The sequence below is a fragment of the Acartia tonsa genome, chromosome 10 (genome assembly GCF_053477335.1).
Source record: "Acartia tonsa isolate MP-2025a chromosome 10, ASM5347733v1, whole genome shotgun sequence".
Classification (NCBI taxonomy): domain Eukaryota; kingdom Metazoa; phylum Arthropoda; class Copepoda; order Calanoida; family Acartiidae; genus Acartia; species Acartia tonsa.
Window position 1 is genome coordinate 49,489,638 of NC_137269.1, and position 8,999 is coordinate 49,498,636.

Below are 8,999 nucleotides of genomic sequence, written 5' to 3' on the forward strand. Positions count from 1 at the left end.
CCCACCCTCCTGACATCCCCATACACTGGTATAGACCAGCTAGAATAATAATCCTATAGGGTTGATTTGGACAGCAAGTGTCCCACCCTCCTGACATCCCCTTACACTGGTATAGACCAGCTAGAATAATAATCCTATAGGGTTGATTTGGACACCAAGTGTACCACCCTCCTGACATCCCCCTACACTGGTATAGACCAGCTAGAATAATATTCCCATAGGGTTGATTTGGACAGCAAGTGTCCTACCCTCCTGACATCTCCATACACTGGTATAGACCAGCTAGAATAATATTCCCATAGGGTTGATCTGGACAGCATGTGTCCCACTCTTCTCACATCTCCATACACTGGTATAGACCAGCTAGAATTATAATCCTATAGGGTTGATATGGACAGCAAGTGTCCCACCCTCCTCACATTTCCATACATTGCACTGGTATAGACCAGCAAGAATAATAATCCTATAGGGTTGATTTGGACACCAAGTGTACCACCCCTCCTGACATCTTCATACACTGGTATAGACCAGCTAGAATAATAATCCTATAGGGTTGATTTGGACAGAAATGGTCCCACCCTTCTCACATCTCCATACACTAGTATAGACCAGCTAGAATAATAATCCTATAGGGTTGATTTGGACACCAAGTGTACCACCCTCCTGATGGGATATTGAGCTGTTTATTACACTAGTCACCAAAGTTTTATAATAATGTTGGCTCATTAGGTTGAGTATCCAAACTTTTTAACGACTAAGTGTAATCTACAGAAGGGGTAATTTTGCATTTCTTAATTAGAGATGTACATACATTTATTGGCCATTGTCTTATCCCTTTAGATCACTTATCTTTGCTACCTAAAATAAATGTTAGATATTTGTTAATAATTGTTATCATATTGTTTAAAGTATTATAAAGAATTATATTTTTTTGTTGTAAAATATTTCTACTCTACATGTACCTAAAACATATTCTTTATATGCAAAGCTTTTCTATTATAGAGGTCGGTGCGTCTGTCCGTAACAGTTAGCTCTTTTCTTAAATTCAGACATTTTAGAATGCTCAAATCAATTTCAAACTTTGAATGATGATTCCAGTAGGTACAACAAAGGAAGCTTAACAAATCTATAATCGTTACCAGAAAGTCCATACGTCAATTTAAAACATGCTTTTTTTTGTCAATTTTTTTTTGTATGATTAGTTTATCTTATTCATCTGAATTTTGGTATAATGATTCCTAGGACAACAAGGTACAATATTATAATGGAGGAATCTATAATCAAATCATAACATTGAATGTATATTCTTTTTTAATGTTCTGTTTAATAAGTTCTGACACTCTACAGTGGTTATTGTTCGTTTGTCCTTCCTACTGCTTTCAGAGCTTCGCTTTAATGGATGTTGTCATCATTGTTTCTATATTCATATCTGTAATACGATGCTATAAATGTTTTTTCAGTGTGGCTGAGAACCGGTTCTAATCCAGCGGATATTAATCGGTTTTTAAGCCATTCTGGAAAGTCCATTATTGATATCTTGGATGTACAAATGTTAAATGTATTATGTATTATTTTAATAAATGTACTGTTATATATAGACTAATTAATTCAATTAACTAATGATAATTATTATGGCTTCAACTGTATATCCCTTTCAACTTTGAAACCCCTCATTCTAACTCACTCAAAATTTCAAGAAAAATACATTAGATTACCCCCTCCCTCAAACCTATGAAACCTATTTTACCCCCTATAAAATAAAAAGCTTGGACGTCCGTGAACAGGGATTAATTGGATAAAACGTATAAAAAGTTATTTCCTACTATGGGTCATTACTTGTATATTATTATCATACAATAGATAAAACATTATTTAGATGTTGGACCTGATTTTCATGTACTCTAAGACAGTTATACTCCCAGCTGGCATATATAACAATACCCCACACCCACCTACTGAATGAACAAACTGACCAATAAATAAGGGTCATATAAGCAACCTAAATTGACGACAAATGTTCCCCTGTCAATATATCCAGGTTTTCTATATCCATACTATTACTATACACCCGATTCATTAAAAGTTTTTGATTGTTAATTTGTTAGTAAATACTTCCTTTCTTCTTCTGCCTTCTTTTTTGATTGTCTTACTCTTTTTTATTTACAAAAGTTAACACATCCTATTATATAAAGTATTTTTTTTTTGTCTGAAGCTTAAGGTTTCAATTGATTTCCACGATGGTTTTAGGCTATTTGTATGCCTCCTTCTTACCTCCAAAAATATGAAATATTTTTTTCCTTTATTTTTTAAATTAAATTAAAAAAAGAGGGGGTCGAATTCAACCCCACCTTATGTGCCACTAGATGCTTCTAGGGGAAGCTGCTATTTTTCAATGTGTTAAAACCCATTTAGGGTTTCTGTATGAAGTCCTTACATTATGAGGCTATCCTAATCATTACCTAACCTAATCTATTATAATAGTTATGCGTTAGGGACAGATAGACTAGACATACGTAAGAATCAGACATTTTTGAAGAAAACTTTGCTAAAATTTTTGTGGACTTTATTTGAATTATGATTGGCTGGTTCATTAATTTGAGTGTTTAAGCGTTTCAACAACTAATTATAGTAAGGGGTAATTTTTATGTATTATCATTGGGGATGTTAATCAATTTATCGGCCATTGTCTTATCCATTTAGATCCATAATACGCACCACACATAAGAATGTAAAATAATATGTAATCTAATTAAAACAAGGATGACAGCATCCATAAAAGCGAAGCTCTGAATTGGTAGGACAAACAAACATTAACACTTGTATAGTGTCAGAACTGAATAATCAAACTGAAACAAAATTGTAAGTAATTTTGTTGAAAAACTGCTTATATACAGGATAATGTTTAAGGACATACTTACATGTTTAGTGATGAATTATAGAGATGCTTCACTTTTAACAGTATACTTTTAAGTCCAAGGAATCAGTATTCTAAAAATTAGATCAATCGGATTATTATATCACATAAAATTTTAAAAAGTTAAAAATCAACATGCTTAAAATGGACGTATGGACATTCTGGAGTTGCTACGCTTTTTAAATACCTACTACGTACCTTACTACTACAGGAATCCCCATGCAAAGTTTGAAATCGTTAGGACAATTCTAACATACCTAAATTAAAGTAAAAAGCTATCCGTTCCAGACGTACAGACATACCGATCCTAATAATAGAAAAGCTTCGCTTTTAAAAATTGTAAATAAAACCTATTCTCTCTCAATAATATTGTAAGTTTAACTCCCCAATGGCCCCGGGAAAATTCAGGTATCTAAAAGGATAAGACAATGGCCGACAAATTAATGTACATCCCCAATACTGATAAACATAGTTACCTCTACTGTAAATTACAATAAGTGGATGAAATGTTTACACACCGAACTTAATTAACCAACCAATCAAAATCAAAATGTAGTAGAAGTCCCCAAAGTTGTTTAGCCATCGTATAAAAAAATTATTAGAAAATTTTAGGAACTAGTGTAATAAATATCCCAATGTCCCCTCCCTCCCTTGGGAAAATTCATACATAACCCTAGAGAATTCATACTTACATATTTTCACTTTTGTTTGTTTTACAGTAATTAAAGTTTTCACAAATAAACAAATTAAATTTTCAAAAACTGAGAGTGAAATATAAAAAAGACCTCTTATCATTTTCAAACTGTGCTAAAAGATTCACGAGACAATAAGGAAGAACAAACTTCTAAAAGTCCAACCTTTCACATTAACTTCACTTTTTAAAGAGCGTTTCTTAGAACGATTAGGCACAATATTATAATCAAATCATCTTATATAATGCTTTAGTGGCTTCGCCCCCTTAGCATCTAGGGGCTTTGTATTCGAATGGGTAGATAATGGGGAGAAAAATTGCCTAAAAAATCCCACGACGTAAACCTAAATAACCTAAATAATCTATAAGATCTACGTTTAGATTCCCTAAAATTGAGGAACCCAATTGGTTGAGTAGATTCCATAATCTACCTGCAATTTGTATATTTGTATACTAAATCTATAAAAATGAATAAAGGATATACGTGGATATATTGACAGGGAAAAATTTGTCGTCACTTTAGCTTGGAAATATGGAGCTCATTTATTGGTCAATTCATTCATCTACGAGGGGGAAAATGGATGGGTGGATGGTAAAGGGTGAGCAAAAAAAAAATGCGTACCTTTTTAAAATTCAAATTGCACGGCTTGTGTTAATGGTAGAAAAATGTTATGCATATCGTTAGAACCGCTATGAACTCTATTTTCTGGAAATATACGATTCCTCTGCTACTTATAGTTAGGGAGCTACGTGTTAAAATGTCCCAACTGATGTAAAACTTGACTTGCGAGTAAATTTTAAAATATAACTAAAAATTAGAGAAGATATTTTGCAAAAAGATATGCCTACATTTTTTAATTTCAAATTGCGCAGCTTGTGTTAATAGTAGAAAAATGTTATGCATACCATTAGAACCGCTATGAACTGTATTTTTTGGAAATATTTAAACGGTTCCTGTGCTACACATAGTTTAGGAGCCAGATGGTAAAATGTCCCAAAATTTACTCGCAAGTCAAGTTTTAAGTCAGTTGAGACATTTTAACACGTAGCTCCTAAACTATGCGTAGCACAGGAATCGTAGTTATATTTCCTAAAAATAGACTTCATAGTGGTTCTAAAAATATGCATAACATTTTTCTACTATTAGCACAAGCCGCGCAATTTTAATTTTAAAAAGGTACGCATTTTTTGGCTCACCCTTTAGGTTTGGTTATTTTATCAAACTGCGACGCGAGCATTACATTATCTAGAAATCCTAACTGTGCATAGTAATTAAACGTGTCTAGCATAGACGTCCAAAGTTGGGGGTGAAGGGGTGTTAAGCCCCCATAAAACTGAAAGTTCTCTAATTTTACCCCTTAAAATAAAATAAAAAAAACATATGATTTAGAATTCCTCATTTTACCCTCAAATGAAACGCTTGGACGTCCCTTGTATCAAGACATTTCCTGAATATTCCTCACTCACACATATTTTCATGTCTTTGTTATGACGCTGGCTGAATCTGGTTCTTTACTAATCACCTACTTGACAGTTGGATAATTTATTGGTATGTTTTGTTTTTCTCAACAACCAAAAAAAAAGACCGGAAATCTAACGGTAGAACAAACATCATGTTTAATATGCAGTATATTAATTAAAAGGTATAAACAAAAATGTATATATATAAACTTGGTGCAAAACTAACATTTTATGACATAATCTTAGATATACTTCGCTTAAAATATTGTACTATGTTGCCCTAGGAATCAATATTATTTTCCTTCCTAAGGCTTCCTACTTAACTATTACAGGAATCATCATCCAAAGTTTGAAATCAATAGGACAATTTTATCATGACTATATACGTAAGAAGGACACACCCTAATTATAGAAAATAATTGCTTTAGAACAAAAATCTAACAAACGCTTTGTATATGTCTAAAATACACAAATTACCAAAAATATTATATATATTGTCGTCTTACTTAAAATAATCTTTTAAAATTTATGAGAATATAATAACATTAGAATAAAATAAGATTAGCAGTTGCGCCCCTAGCATTTAGAGGCTCTGTAAGTGGATGGAAAGGGTAGAAAAATAGCCTAAAACAATTCCTGATAATAAGAATAGCGGCGCATATTAATATATAGGGGCTCTGTATAAAGCAGCTTAAAGTGCATAATAAAAAATGACGTCATACAATACCAAAGTCCATTGATAGTCCAGTATACAATACATTTTAGTTGATTAATGTTTAAATCTTTACTGGCCTATCATTGGTTATTTGGTTATTGTATGAAGTATAAGCTGCTTCGCTCTGTATCCAAAGGGGAAAAAAGAGTATAGAAAAACAAAAACTAGCTGAAAACCATCCCAAGACTTAAATTTGAAAATGAAATAGCATAAAACCATCACGGGACCTTTGTGAAGCTAACCCAAAATAGAGAACTCAATTAATTCAGTATTTATTGAGATCTTAAGCTTTAGACAAAAACCTTACTACTTTAGATAATAGAATGGTAAAAAATAAAACAACCTTCCTATGATGTAATTTTTAATTATGATATTTTATTTTTATATGTTACATAAATAGTATAATCTTTTACATATCTGATTAATACATTTTCTAAATTTATGCATATTCTGATTCTTTTTTATTATGATAAATATTTCAATAATTTACATATGTCCGTTTCATTATATATAGATAAAAAGACGTTTAAGTTTTCTTTATATGGAATATATTAATATTTAATTTTAGGTTCCAAATATGCCTTTATTAGTTCAATAGGGTATTAATTTTAAGCTTTAATTTTGCAGAGAAAAAAAATATCTAAAATTCTTCATATATTGTAATTTTTTCGTCTGCTAGCAATTGCTTTTTGATTTTTCATAGCAATTTGGCTTTGTTTATATTTCCGATGCTATTGGCTTATATTCAAAGATTAGAGTAAAACACTAGATGGGGAATGGTTAAATAACTGTATGTCCCCATCCCAAAGAACTTGTGCTGACTCGCAATCGGGTCTTTTAAAATCAACCAATAGTTTTGGGAATATTAACACAGCCAAGTAGCAGAAAACAATTTGCTAGCAAACGAAAATGGTCCTTGGAAAAGGAGGGGCAGGTAGTTATCTGTGTGTATACATCTATACTATAGATCTATCATTCAAAGACCCAATTGAATATCGACAATCCGTGGGCAAAGATACATAGCTCGTGCTCCATCTATTCTTTGGCTATAATTGAATCTTGTTTTCATAGATTACTTCTCCTTCTACAGATATCTCTTAGTACAGCTACTATTATTATGAAACCTCCTAAAATAATATGTAAAATTAAGATTTTCAGGATATTTTTTACCAAGGTTTTAAATATATAGGACTATTCTAACATTCTTATATTAAGGATCAAAGTTATCAAATACAGACAAACTGAGACTCCTCTTAGAATTGTGGTGTAAAGCGTCCATTCATTCGCCTGGTGGATATTAAAATACTCAACCGACAACCAACGCTTTGTGTGGAAGTCCTAACTTTGCATGGTAATAAGTTGTGCCTATTTATGGGTTAAGGCACTCCCCCCAGCGCCTACTATTGATTCACACGCCTGACATAGCAACCATAGGTACCATTTTTAATGTCTCTAATATGACGTGCTGTGGTCTAGACTCAAACCCGACACCTCCCCAAAAAGCAAGTTGTTACCAATTAAACTAATGCCTGGGCATGTTTTTAACGGTTATAGAGTTGTTATGCCTTCTGAATCTGATGTAGAAAAATGTTGCAAAGTTTTAAGCATATACTACAATTCTAACATGCCTTAATCAAAGATAAACTGTTACGTATGAACATATCCTAATAATTGTAAAGAATCGAATAACAAAATATATCTTACCTAGGATTAAAAATATAATTTCAAAAAAGCTTGCTGTCAAATTTCTTTCTGGTAGCTCTAAAAAGTATTTCTATAAGTATACATATAGTTATTTATCCCATTGTATTATATACAGCTTTCCATAGATATTAAAATGAAAAATTATAAGATTAACAAAACTGTTATAAATATTCATTTTTTAAAGATTTCATGGAAAACTGTGTGTTATATGATGTTAAACATGATTTTTCAGTACCGGTTCTAATCTGAGCTGAAATTAATCAGTTATGAAGACATACCTCGTCAGAAATCTTAACAGTACCTGGTTCAACATGGTTTATCTCGAGAGAGGTGAGCTCTCTGTTGAGCTTGATTAGCTGCCAGTGTTTGAATGCCAGTCCACAGAATAGGCTGGTCAGGAATACTATTATCAATATCAGGATAACAAAGCTCAAAACAGTACCTGGTTCAATCAAGGCTAGTTCTAATCCAGCAGATATTGAACGGTTTCGATTAAAGCCATACAGGATAGAAAATCAAAACTGTACCTGGTTCAACATGGTTAATCTCAAGAGAGGTGATCTCTCTGTTGAGCTTAATACAATGCTAAACATGATTTTGCAGTATAGCCAAAAACCAGTTCGAATCTGGTTACGATTGAGGCCTTACTGAATAAATCCTAACTGTACCTGGTTCAACATGGTTTATCTCAAGAGAGGTGAGCTCTCTGTTGAGCTTGATTAGCTGCCAGTGTTTGAATGCCAGTCCACAGAGTAGGCTGGTCAGAAATACTATCATGTATATCAGATCAGGATACCAATAAATAAAAACATTACCTGGTTCAATCGAGGCCAGTTCTAATCTAGCAGATATTAATTGGTTTCAATTGATGCCATACTGAAAAAATCTTATCTATACCTGGTTTAACATGGTTTATCTCAAGAGAGGTGAGCTCTCTGTTGAGTTTGATAAGCTGTCAGTGTTTGAATGCCAGTCCACAGAGTAGGCTGGTCAGGAATACTATTATTTATATCAGGATAACAAAACATCAAAACTGTACCTGGTTCAATTGATGCCAGTTTTTGATATACACTATTTTTCAGTATGGCTGAATCTTAACTGTACCTGGTTCAACATGGTTTATCTCAAGAGAGGTGAGCTCTCTGTTGAGCTTGATAAGCTGCCAACGTTTGAATGCCAGTCCACAGAGTAGGCTGGTCAGGAATGATATTATCAATATAAGGATAACAAAACATCAAAACTGGTTTAATTGAGGCCAATCTAATCCAGCAGATATTGATCGGTTTCGATTAAAGCCATACAGGAGAGAAAATCAAAACTGTACCTGGTTCAACATGGTTAATCTCAAGAGAAGTGATCTCTCTGTTGAGCTTAATACAATGCTAAACATGATTTTGCAGTATAGCCAAAAACCAGTTCGAATCTGGTTACGATTGAGGCCTTACTGAATAAATCCTAACTATACCTGGTTCAACATGATTTATCTCGAGGGAGGTGAGCTCTCTGTTGAGCTT

At 32.9% G+C, this 8,999-nt stretch overlaps 1 long non-coding RNA gene across 2 annotated transcripts; it reads right to left on the reverse strand.

The window, feature by feature from the left end:
* Nucleotides 1-6,236: 6,236 nt before the first annotated feature.
* LOC145329290 (uncharacterized) lies at nucleotides 6,237-8,233 on the reverse strand. 2 transcript variants are annotated; one of them, XR_013882854.1, is made up of 3 exons: nucleotides 8,154-8,233; nucleotides 7,486-7,542; nucleotides 6,237-6,908 (listed from the first exon to the last, which is right to left on the reverse strand). It is a non-coding gene; the product is annotated as an uncharacterized LOC145329290 (long non-coding RNA). The 2 variants fall into 2 exon arrangements; XR_013882853.1 differs by lacking the exon at nucleotides 8,154-8,233 and adding an exon at nucleotides 7,787-7,914.
* Between the last annotated feature and the right edge of the window lie 766 nt (nucleotides 8,234-8,999).